General features: G+C 51.5%; 1 protein-coding gene across 2 annotated transcripts in view; it reads right to left on the bottom strand.

The window, feature by feature from the left end:
• Positions 1 to 3651: 3651 nt before the first annotated feature.
• LOC130377507 (beta-2-glycoprotein 1-like) overlaps positions 3652 to 12501 on the bottom strand; it is a 45398-nt gene continuing 36548 nt past the window's right edge. For both annotated transcript variants that reach the window (XM_056584660.1, XM_056584669.1), the window contains exons 14-15: positions 4866 to 5063; positions 3652 to 4262 (exon numbers count right to left, since the gene is read on the bottom strand). The gene's annotated coding sequence lies outside the window, so the exon portion shown is untranslated. The remainder of the gene's footprint in view (positions 4263 to 4865; positions 5064 to 12501) is intronic.

Genomic DNA, 12501 nt, shown 5'->3' with positions numbered 1-12501 from the left:
AGATTCTCTTTTGTTTTATCCGGTCTTGGGCTTCGAGTGCATCCGTTCGTCCCGCCTTGGTTCCAGCATTGTTGCGGCGGACCTTTGCCTGCTCATACTGGCTGCCAATGTGCGCGCGTATGGCGGCTCGGCCGGCCTGGTCGAGGGGTCCCCTTCGGATCACGCCCTCTTTCTGCCAGGTTTTGATGTAGACCTCACATCGGTCCTCCCATTTCTTCCGGTCTTGGCCTTTCAATATTTTCCCCGGTTCAGCGTTGAGGCACAACCAGCTCAGGGCTCTGGTTCGCTGCTCGTCCGACATGGTGGGTGTGTTCGCCGCTTCTTTTTACAGCAGCCTAGTATGGGGGTGGTCGGGGTTGTGGACGCCTTTGCACTGAAGGCCGAGTGCGGGGGGAGGTTTGCCTTTTTAGCTTTATTAGTAACTGGGATAATTCTTCTAACAGTGGGTGATCGAGAGTCGGGGTTGGATTGGTATTGATGCTGTCCAGTAGGGAGCGGTGTAGTTGGGGAAGGGCAGAGTTGGAGTGGTCCAGCAGGGGGCGCTGTAGTTGGGGAAGTGCAGAGTTGGAGTTGTCCAGCAGGGGGCGCTGTAGTTGGGGAAGGGCAGAGTTGGAGTGGTCCAGCAGGGGGCGCTGTGGTTGGGGAAGGGCAGAGTTGGAGTGGTCCAGCAGGGGGCGCTGTAGTTGGGGAAGTGCAGAGTTGGAGTGGTCCAGCAGGGGGCGCTGTAGTTGGGGAAGGGCAGAGTTGGAGTGGTCCAGCAGGGGGCGCTGTAGTTGGGGAAGGGCGGAGTTGGAGTGGTCCAGCAGGGGGCGCTGTAGTTGGGGAAGGGCGGAGTTGGAGTGGTCCAGCAGGGGGCGCTGTAGTTGGGGAAGTGCAGAGTTGGAGTGGTCCAGCAGGGGGCGCTGTAGTTGGGGAAGTGCAGAGTTGGAGTGGTCCAGCAGGGGGCGCTGTAGTTGGGGAAGGGCAGAGTTGGAGTGGTCCAGCAGGGGGAGGGGGAGGTGTGGCTTGGGACTGAGTGAGAGAACTCAAAAAATGGCGGCCGTGATGCTATAACTCTGTGTGGCCTGTCTAACACACGAGAGCGGATGAGAGACTAGGGGGTAACCCTTGTCACTCTTGGAGGAGGAGAACGAGAAAAAAGGAGGAAAAAACAGAGGGGGGGAAGCAAAAAACAACCACAAGGCCTAGAGACGTTATTCAATACATCCAGATATTCCTTATAGCCAATAATCGTTATCTGTCCTTATTGATTAATCTGCTTCAACAGACTAAACCATCAACCAACGCGGCAAAGAGATGTTGTTTAGTATCGCAGTTTATCTATGCGACAGGTCCAGCAGTAATTCAAAGAAACACAGTAAAAGAGATATCACTTATCCTTGTCAACTTATCTAGGTCTAGTTTTAACGGGTCCAACAGTAAATGGAAGCAACACCGTAAAAAAGGTTATTTATCATTTGTCAATTTATCTATTTCCGCAGGTTAAGCCATAGACCGACGCAATACGTCAGAGAGACATTATTCATTATTATCAATCTATCTATTCTTTCCTTTACCCGTTTTAACGGGCGAAGATAGAGCGGACCACGCATACACACCCACTGATTCACTCACAGATTCCCTCTTTCTCACAGACGCACACAGAAACATATCAACAGACTTCTCATTCTGTGTCCCGCACCTACAATCAGCAGACACGGCAAAATAGCGTTGAGCATAACAAAGCAAGCAAGCGTTGCACACATAGCCGGGTTATCATTAATTGATTTATTTCTATCTTTAACCGGCTCACAAATACGCTCGTCCTCTTTCTTTCTCTCTCTCTGGGCCTCTTACACACACACACACACACACACACAGCCACTCCGTCACTCTCTCTCTGGGCCTCTTACACACACACACACACACAGCCACTCCGTCACTCTCTCTCTGGGCTTCTTACACACACACACACACACACACAGCCACTCCGTCACTCTCTCTCTGGGCTTCTTACACACACACACACACACACAGCCGCTCCGTCACTCTCTCTCTCTCTCTGGTGCCCCAGGCATACTGTTTCCTCTGCAAAGGGAATCTAACCCTGATAAAGGACTCTAACCTTCTTACCACATAGAATTATTTAATACACATTCATTACTTGGCCATCGGTAGTCTTGTATCACTATGACCGATTCTTATAGGCCCTTCTCTTTCTTCTCATTCCCTCTGGGTTCCACCCGCGGCCCAGGCATCCCTCCGGGTTCCATTCTTGGCCCAGGCATTTATTCGGCCATCGGTAGTCTTGTATCACTATGACCGATTATTATAGGCCCTATGGTCTCGAGGGTATTCTTTCACCATGCAACGAGCCGATATTCGATGTGTCACGCGTTCAGGGTCAATCGGGTTTATGGGGAAATGCTGGGATACAGTCCTATTCGTCCCCACGAGATATCCCGTAGCGAACCGCTCTCACAGTCTCACCTCCTAATGTGATTCCTATATAACTATGCAGAGTTTGGATTTTATCAACAGGTTCTGCCTACCTTTTGTTGTGCGATCGCGAGGTGAGACTGCAGGAATCGGTCCGGTGCTCCGGGGTCCCGAGGCCGTGCCGCTCTCCGTCTCTCGTTTCCCAGTTGCGTGTTCAATTCAGAAAAAATCACGTCCGGGGTCACCAAATTGAAGGGAAAAACGGTCTGTCTAGTTACTGGATCAGATAAAATGAGACGGAGAGGTAATAAAGTCTGTCGGCACGAGGACCTTGGATTTATTAAGTAAAGTGGCAACGGTTATACAGAGTCATAAAGCGTGAGAAATCGAATATGTCTAAGTCCCTAATCAGCGCTGATGGTTCGTCCAGAGCTTCGCCTCCGTGGAAGGTCTGCTTCAGAAGAAGAGGGTCAAGAGTCCCCGTGTGGTACAGTTTTTATGCTGTATCCTCCTCTCGATGAGGTGTGTGCGTTTGAGGTGTGTGTGGTTCTGTGTGTTTTGGCTCCCAGGCCCTGAGAGAGCTTCGTAACAGGGGAGAGTTCCTTGTGTCTCCGGTGTCATAAATTAAAACGGGGAGTACCCCCCTGAAATGTCTCGTGTGTGATAATTTAATGTGGCTCTCAGGCCCTTGGTGTGGGCAGAGGTGTCTCTTGGTTCCTCCTAACGGGGAAGAGCTCTCAAAATGTCTCCTGTGTGATAAATTAATGTGGCTCTCAGGCCCCTGGTGTGGGCAGAGGTATCTCTTGGTTCCTCCTAACGGGGAAGAGCTCTCAAAATGTCTCCTGTGTGATAATTAATGTGGCTCTCCCGTTCTGGAGATGATACTGGTGCATTGTCTGAGTGTCCACCATCTGCCTGCCTGGGAGATGGGGCCTTCAGCTCCGGCCTTGACCTGACTATATATTATCATGTTTGTGTTATGTGTTAAAAGTTGACTATATTGTAACGTGACTGCCATGTGTTGTGCTCCTCAAGCTAGGGTGGGAGTTAGCTATATTTATATGTGCTCAGCAGGTTATTTTGCCCAACAGTATGAAAAAAAAAGGAAATATATAATATATATGTATGCTATATTAGTATCATAATAGAGGGAAATCGATACCTGAAATGCAGAAAGCAAACAATCTTTAATAGAATGGTGTCGCGTTTTGGAAGAAAGTCGTCCAATCCGGGTCGCTTTTAACTCACTTTATTTGTTAAAGTATTTCGGTATGGTAACTATGAAGCAAAAGGGAGGGAATTGTATCCAACACGCGTGGAGAGAAATACTGAAGAGCTACTTCGAGCCCCGGGGTTTAGGCCCGAGGCTCTCTGCGGGTCTGCATACGTCTCTCCCCTCCAATCTCACTCCCACGCTGGTTAGTATAAAGTGGGCGTGGCCTATGTGAAGTAGGCGTGGCCTGTGTGGCCCCGCTCTCCTCACCTGTCTAAAGGTGCTGCCATCTGTGGCTGGAGTAGATATTGCAGCTTATGTGTTCGATCCTGCTTCCTAGTGGCTATGTGAGGGTAATGCAGCTTGTGTGTTCGATCCTGCTTCCTAGTGGCTATGTGGGGGTAATGCAGCTTGTGTGTTCGATCCTGCTTCCTAGTGGCTATGTGGGGGTAATGCTGCTGGTTTGTTCGTCCTGCTTCCTAGTGGCTATGTGGGGGCAGCTTATGTGCTTAAAATACGTAACAATGGTCACAACAATTTGGATGCCTAAAGACGCTGGCTCTGATGCTTCAACATTGTGTGATCTCCGACGGCAGGCCATTACCAGTTATGTATTGAAATCCGGTTGGGACTGGAGAGGAAAGAGAGATACAAAAATGGTAAAATTCAGAAATGGAACAGATACATACAAATTAAGGTATATTGTTTCATAGAATTGAACAATAAACTAATTTGTTTTTCAACTAAACAAAATCAGTCAGGTATAAGCTGCATTTAGCGCGGCCATGTTTTGACATTGTCCCATCGGTCCAATTTGAATCATGCAGCCTGATTCCCGGGTTTCAAGCCATGGGTGAATGTGTTTTTCTATAGACATTTAGTTACTAACATATATTGGAATTAAAGGTAAAAGGGGCATTGAAAAGGTATTGGAGCTTTAAATAATTTAATATTCCCCAAAATTCACAGCAATGTACACAAAATATATAAGATATTCAAGTCGAATTATAGAGGCAAGGGGTAACTTAAAGGATGTGTGTGTATATTATATATGCCCCTACTAAGGATAAATTGTGGCAGAACCATGTTTATGTTGACTCAAGTTTTTCTCAGCATTAATCATCTGACAGTAATAACCCTAACCCTACAAATAAAGATTGCAAGCAAGCGATTGCACATTGTTTCACTCACTGTATTTTTTCCTATCCATTAGCACTCATGAAGCAAACCTTACCTTCAAAGCAGTCTGGGATGCTGAGGGTTCCATTGATGCACTGGCTTGACACAGCATAACCACATCTCCCAGCAGTATTCATGCAGTAGAAAGAAACGTTTTCATTGTGAAACACTTTGTTAGGATTCAGCTCCTTAATCCAGAGTCTTCTTCCGTTATACAATATCCTCCCTCTATCTATGTCCACAGAGCAGGGGGCTGAAAACCAAAAGACCAGGACAGTGAGTCTTAGAATGGAATAAACAAAAGGGATTGTATGTTATTACAAAACAATAAATTTGAGAACTAAGGTAACTAGGAAAAATCCATGTTCATGGACGAGTAAAAATAACCTCACGAGGTTGCACATAGTTGTAACATTATAACGTTACTGTGCACATTACAGTGTTTCCCACATCATGGTGTTGTACTTGTGGTGGTAGCTGACAAGAGGATTTTGAATGGTTGTTGTTTTTTTGGGGGGGTATAAATAATAATACAAACTTTTAAATAAATAATAAGCAATAAACACTTTGTTTATTGCTTCACTCAGGGACCTACAATTGAAAATAACATTTAGGCCCTGTCCACACGGAAACATTTTTTTGTGGAAAGTTCTCGGTGACCGAAAACCAGGTCCCAGGGTGAAAAAGAGAAAAACGTCCCTATGCGTTTTGGTGTTGGGATTTGTGTGGACGCCTGATATGCAAACAATTATGTTATCGCCCCCCCCACCCGCTGGGCAACGTTAGAGTTCCTTAAAAAAATATTAGTTTGATTTAATTTGTATTATTTAAATTATAATAATAATAATTATTTTGCTTTAAATTGAATTACATTACATTAAAAAACATTTTCTGCTCAATCTACAACGTTTAACAGCTGCTTTTTCCTCCTCGACTGTATGTTGGTATACAGCGCGCAGGCTTGATAAGTTTGCTCCGCCTCGTTTTCTTCTTTTTTTGGTGGAGAACCAGCGGCACATAGTGGCCTTGAATATGTACTACAGTGTTTCTAAAGCTAGATGAGTTTTTTGTCAATGTCATTACAGAGTTATTTCTGAAACGCTGCCAAAGAAAACTGAGAGGAAAAGATTGTTCTATGTCGTATAGGCTTTGCCTTTTAAGGCTATCGCTATTGGGTTATCCCTAGGCATGAGCCGTAGCACTGAAAAATTTGTAATCCCGCCCACCAACAGCGTGGGCCTCAATTACGTCCGCGGGGCCTCAATCACTTCCACATATATACGCGGGCACCGGCGGACGTTCCGCTTCCATTTTCTTCAGGACGATCCTGTAGCATACTGAAATAAATAGATAGATATTATGGACTCGAAGACGATCCGCATCTGCAAGGCATGTAACACGGGTTACATCTTGCCGTATGGCGGCCATGAGGTGTGCGAGGGCTGCCTTGGGCATGAACATGCCCTCTTGGCGCTCTCGCCGCTCTGTCTGTGTCGGCATTGTGTGGCGCTGCCGTCGGACGACAGATGGCGCAGAGCCGACACTGCCGCCGCCATTGCTGAATGGGCCGACGACTTTACTGTTCCGCTCGACGATGCCCTCTCCCTACTTGTGAGCTCGGACGACTCCGACCGCGACGAGGAGGGGGCATCTCCCCCTCTCCGAATGGAGAGGCCCGGGGCAGCAGCATTGCCCGTCTCTGCCGCAACCTCACTTCCAGTGATTGGAGCTTTGGTGGCAGAGCTAACGGGCATTATCGCCAGGGCAGCCGCAAACCTTGGCCTTTCGGTGCCCCTGCCTCAGGCCCCCCAACGCCTGTACCAGCTGCATGGCATCCTGGGGCTCGAGGCCGCGATACGCCCCGCAAGTCTCGACCCGATCTGGCCAATGTTTCCCGCCATCAGACCCTACTACAAGCCCGGAGCCCGGGAAGCTCAGGGCCCTGATGAAAACATTTATCCAAGTCACGACGACGGAGGGTCTGACAGGCCGGAGTTACAGGGCGGTGCCGCCGCTGGATCCCGCTCTGTTTGCTGTTTTTGAAGTGAAGCCGGGGCTCAGCGACCGCTCCCCCACTCCCAAAGATCAGCTGACGGTCAAGCTTACAGACAGAGCACATCAGTGTATGATGCAGCAAGAGGCTGTTAACATCGCCCTGCTGGCACATAACATGGCGGCTAACCCTCATCGTCTGGCCGAACAGGCAGTCGACGTGGCGAAAACCACCCGGGCAGCAGCGCTCCGCTTCAGGCTCCCCTCGCCTCCATAGGCCCCCGACAGCCACTGTCACGGCGCCGCCGGCAGCTCCTCCTCCTGGCCCCCAGGCTTACCAGCCCCGCCCGCCTCCATCGCAGGCTACGGTGAGCGGCCAGCGAAGGCCCCGGGCAGCGGGCTCATGGGGCTATGTCCCGCCCCAAAAGCGCCGGCGAAGGCAATTACGTGGCGAGGGAGAAGCATGTGACAGCGAGAAACACCTCTTTACTAAAGACGGCTGTTCTCACCCCACACCCCAGTTAACGCCGGAGGCTATCGGCTCGGCCATAACTGTTTCACACGCATCTCTCAATACATATAGGCAGGCCGTCAATAAACCTTGTATTATTGATCGAGCCAGCCCTTCATTGCTTTTTAAAAGGCAACCTCGCCCGGCTAACCAGCCCCGCCCGCCTCCATCGCAGGCCGCGGCGAGCGGCCAGCAAAGGCCTCGGGCAGCGGGCTCATGGGGTGATGCCCTGCCCCACAAGCGCCGGCTATTACGAGGCGAGGGAGAAGCGTGTGACAGCGAGAAACACCTCTTTACTTAAGATAGCTGTTTTCTCCCCACACAGTTAACGCCGGAGCCTATCGGCCAGGCCATAAGTGTTTCACACGCATCTCCCGCTACATATAGGCAGGCCGTCAATAAACCTTGTATTATTGATCGAGCAAGCCCTGCATTACTTTCCCCTAACCAAATCATGCCTGGCATGACATGTGGCGGGACGGCCGCTATAACGAGCTCTCTGTCTACGAATGACATGCAGCTTGTTCACAGTGTCAGCAGTCTGCTGCCCAGTCACAGTGTTATACCTCCTCGCGTCCCAACGCTCAGGAGAGAGGAATCTACACTCTTGTCACAAGCTGAGCAGGCAGGGCATGCCTCTGTTAATGACACACACACCATGGGCTGCGAGGAGGACTCCTCCCCTCGTAGCGGCGGCAGGGGCTCAGGCGTGGCTCGTTTCCATGACAGCCGCATGAAAAGAAGAGGCTGCACAGCCATTTTCAGAGCATTACACAGAATGGCTGAACGCATGCACCCTGGCCAAATGGATGGACGGACTAATCAGCACACACCCTGCAGTTCACCTCCGTTCCGCCACGATTCAACGGGATTGTGGAAACAACGCTGTCATCCAAGGATCAACAGCTGTCACTTTTTAGCTCTAGCAGCTTCTAGCGAAAAAAGTGATTTCCACAGTCCCGAAGGGAAAGGAAATGCAGGGATTCTATTCCCGTTATTTCCTCGTACCCAAGAAAACAGGAGGGCTGAGACCGATTCTCGATCTAGCCCTATTCAACAAATGCATCGCGGAGAGGCCGTTTCACATGTTAACAATCAGACGATTGTTACAGTGTGTAAAACCGGGCGACTGGTTCACCTTAATAGATTTGAAGGACGCCTACTTCCACGTCACAGTGATCCCCAAACACAGGAAATTCCTGCGTTTCTCATTCCAAGGGTCAGACTACCAGTACAACCGTCTCCCGTTCGGCTATTCTCTAGCCCCACAAACGTTTTCCAAATGCGTGGAGCGGCTCTCCGGCCGCTGCACGCAACAGGAATGAGGGTACTGTTCTACTTGGACGATCTGCTTTTGATGGCTCACTCCAAGGAGGAAGCAGCTATTCAAACAAAATAGCTGGTAATTCACCTGTAGAATTTAGGCTTCGCCATACATCAGTGTGATGTATTTGGGGGTAGAGCTGTATTCAGCTGTAATGAGAGCACGGCTCTCACAGCAGAGGATGGAGACGCTGTGGTCTATCCTCCGCCGCTGTTCCCCGGGCAGCATCGTGACAGCCCTCTCTGTCATGAGGCTGCTGGGCATGATGGCAGCCGCTCACGCGGTGGTGCCACTTGGGCTGCTTCACATGAGGCGGCTGCAGAGATGGTTTTCGACCATCGGCCCGGTGCGCCAACGGCAGAGCAAAGTGACCATTCCCCTATCAGTGGGCCCCGATTTGACCCACTGGGGCGATCCCGGAACTCTCGCGAGAGGGGTGCCGTTGGGCAGAGCAACGTCACACATCTCAGTGTTCACGGATGCTTCTCTGTCGGGCTGAGGAGGAACATGCGAGTTTCACGTATTGGGCGGCGTTTGGCCGCCCCCCGTGACCATGCATATAAAGGCATTCGAGCTCCTTACTGTGTTGAAAGTGGTCCAACACCTTGTCCCAATGTTGATGAATCAACACGTAATGATTCGCATGGACAACAAGGCGACAGCAGCATTCATAAATCGCCAAGGGGGCGTGCGCTCGGCACAGCTGCTGAGCATAGGGAGCACACACACTTGCTCTCCATCAGAGCAGCGTGCATCCCCGGTGTCCTGAACAGAAGGGCCGACATAATGTCGAGGGGGGGTCCCCAACCAGGAGACAGGACTCTGCACCACGATCTGATCAATCAGACATGGAGCGAGTTTGGGAAGGCAGAGGTCGACCTATTCGCCACGCGGGAGAACACACAGTGCGAGCTGTGGTTCCCTCTCAGCGCGAAGGACAATCCCCCACTCAGGGTGTGTCACGTCCGTGCAGGGTCGCCAGTCCTCTAGAGGGCGACGCTCACTCCATCATCAACCATTTCCTTTACACTGGGCTCCACCTCCACTTACAATACTACCTCCTATTTAAGCACTGGGTGTTTGTTCCCTCTTCACTCTGTCATGGAGTTTCGTGAGTACCGTTTCCCTTTGTTTCCTCCTCTCCCATGAGGACTTGTTCGTGTGCCTTTGCATATTCTATGGAATGCTAGTCAATCGCGATTAGCATCAGCTAACTAGCTTAGCATCACTATTGACATTTACTAACATTATATCTCTGCCTATGTGGACTTAACTTTCCTGTGGATTATACCTTCTTTGGATTACCCTTGGGTGGACTACTTTTCTGTTGGACAAGCCGTTCTATTGTGGAACCGTACCTTTTTGTTTATTGACACTGTTAAGCTACAAACTGTGCAAACCTAGCTGTGGTCGCTACCGTGTGGGTCTGGCTAGCCTGCCAGCTTTGTAGACTTTAATAAACCTTACTGTTGCACCGGACCTGCCATCTGCGTGTGTGCCTGAAAACCCCGGCCTGATAGCATGACAGAGTCAAGCCAAGGCACAGCAGAGCTGCAGGAGATCAGGGACGCTTTAATTCAGCTGGGCACCATCATCAATGCCCATGCACCGCAATTGAGGCGTTTGGAGCTGGATATGCAGCAACTGAACATTACTGTTCAGGGGCTGTGTGCACGACCTCCTCCTGTTCCACCAACCTCAGATCCTAGCAGTGGAGCCGAGCCCAGTGCCCGCACTGCCCCTGCTCTGCCCCCCGTCGATCCCACCATCACCATACCTCTATCTGCCCCCCAACCATTCTCTGGGGAACCTAGAGCCTGTCGGGGCTTTATGCTTCAGTGCTCCCAGATATTTCTCCACCAAGCACGCCTCTTCCCTACCGAACCAGCGAGGGTGGGCTACATCATCTCTCGACTCTCGGGATCAGCCTTGGAGTGGGCAGCCGCTGTCATGGATAGCCAGCTGCCCGAGGCAAACGACAGCCAGCTGTTCCTGCATCGCCTAGGGTTGATGTTTGACACAGGGCGCACGAGGACCAGGCCGCACAACGAGTCCTTACCATCAACCAGGGGACCCGGTCTGTAGCCCAGTACGCCGTGGAGTTCCGCACCCTGGCGATCCGAAGTGGCTGGGGGAACCAAGCCCTGCGTTCAGCCTTTTACCGCGGGTTACAGGAGGCCGTGAAGGATGAAATGGTCAACCGCGACTGGGGACAGTCGCTTGGCGAGCTAATCCACTTAGCCATCCACCTTGATGCTCGCATTCAGGAACGTTGCCGTGACCGCCGGGAGACCCGGGCACCCATGACGACCTTCCTGCCACGGCCAGCCACCCCCATTCTCAATCCAGCCCCGGCCCGGTTACCTGAAGAACCCATGGAACTCGGCCGCCTCCGGCTGAGTCGCGAAGAACGCAGCCGCCGTCTCCAAAGAGGCCTATGCATGTACTGTGGCTCTTCCAGGCATCAAGTACAACACTGCCTAGACCTACATGGGAAACACAGCACTCGTCAAGGGACCCAGGGCCTCTGATGAGTGGTAGCGCTAAGACCCCTGGACCCGCCAACCGTCTCTCCATCGCCATACAACTCCGTCACGTAGGCAAGAACCATCCCATTGCCTCCCTCAATGCCTTGGTGGACTCCGGCGCGGCAGTCAACCTGATGGACATTACCCTGGCTAAACAGCTGGGGATTCCAACCACCCCGGTGGCCATTCCTCAAGCGTTCCAAGCATTGGATGGTCGCCCCTTGGGCTCTGGACATCTGGAGCGGGTGACGGCTCCTCTCATTATGTCCTCTCTTGATGACCACCAGGAGACTATACACTTTTGGCTCACCACCACACCGCAGGACCCGGTGGTGCTGGGTTACCCCTGGCTTGCTGTCCATGAACCTCAGTTTGCGTGGGCGGTTGGCTCCCTACTCCACTGGGGCCCTGCCTGTGCCACGGCTGGTCCCCTCCCAGCTCAACCACTGACACCACCCGGTGTTTCCCGCGTTACCATTGAGGAGGAATTCGCCAGAACCTCATTTCCCACCACCGTGTCTCCTGTTCGGTCGGCTGGCACTCCTCCAAGCGTGAACATGAACCCGCCGGAAAAAGCAGACCTGTCCACGGTCCCTACTTGTTACCATGATCTGGAGGAGGTCTTCAGCAAGAAGAAGGCCACCACTCTCCCTCCTCATCGGCCGTACGACTGCGACTACGACTGTATCGACCTCCTGTCTGGAACCTCTCCCCCTAGGGGGCGTCTCTACTCCCTTTCTGTCTCGGAGAGCCAGGCAATGAAGGATTACATCGTAGATGCGCTACGCCTTGGGCTAATTCGCCCTTCTACGTCTCCGGCTGCAGCACCCTTCTTCTTCGTGGGGAAAAAGGGCGGTGTACTGAGGCCGTGCATCGACTACCGGGGATTTAACAACATCACCCGGAAGAATAAGTACCCCTTGCCCCTCATGTCGACCGCATTCGAGCGTCTTCAGGGTGCCACAGTCTTCACCAAACTCGACCTCAGGAATGCTTACCACCTGGTTCGCATGCGGGCCGGAGATGAGTGGAAGACCGCCTTTATCACACCCACAGGACACTACGAATACCTCGTAATGCCGTTTGGTCTGTCAAACAGCCCGGCGGTTTTCCAGAACTTCATCAACGACGTGCTGCGCGAATTCCTGGAGGTGTCTGTGTTTGTATACGTGGATGACATACTCATCTTCTCCAAGTCCCTCCAGGAACATGTCAGCCACGTCCGAGCCGTCCTAAAAGCCCTCCTCCTGAACAAGCTGTTTTGCCAGGTGGAGAAGTGCACGTTCCACTCTGCTTCCACCACCTTCATAGGATTTGTAGTGGGCCCCCAGGGGCT

Source organism: Gadus chalcogrammus, chromosome 3 (genome assembly GCF_026213295.1).
Source record: "Gadus chalcogrammus isolate NIFS_2021 chromosome 3, NIFS_Gcha_1.0, whole genome shotgun sequence".
NCBI lineage: Eukaryota > Metazoa > Chordata > Actinopteri > Gadiformes > Gadidae > Gadus > Gadus chalcogrammus.
Note: the sequence above shows the minus strand (reverse complement) of the source record. Positions and strands in the feature narration are given on the sequence as shown.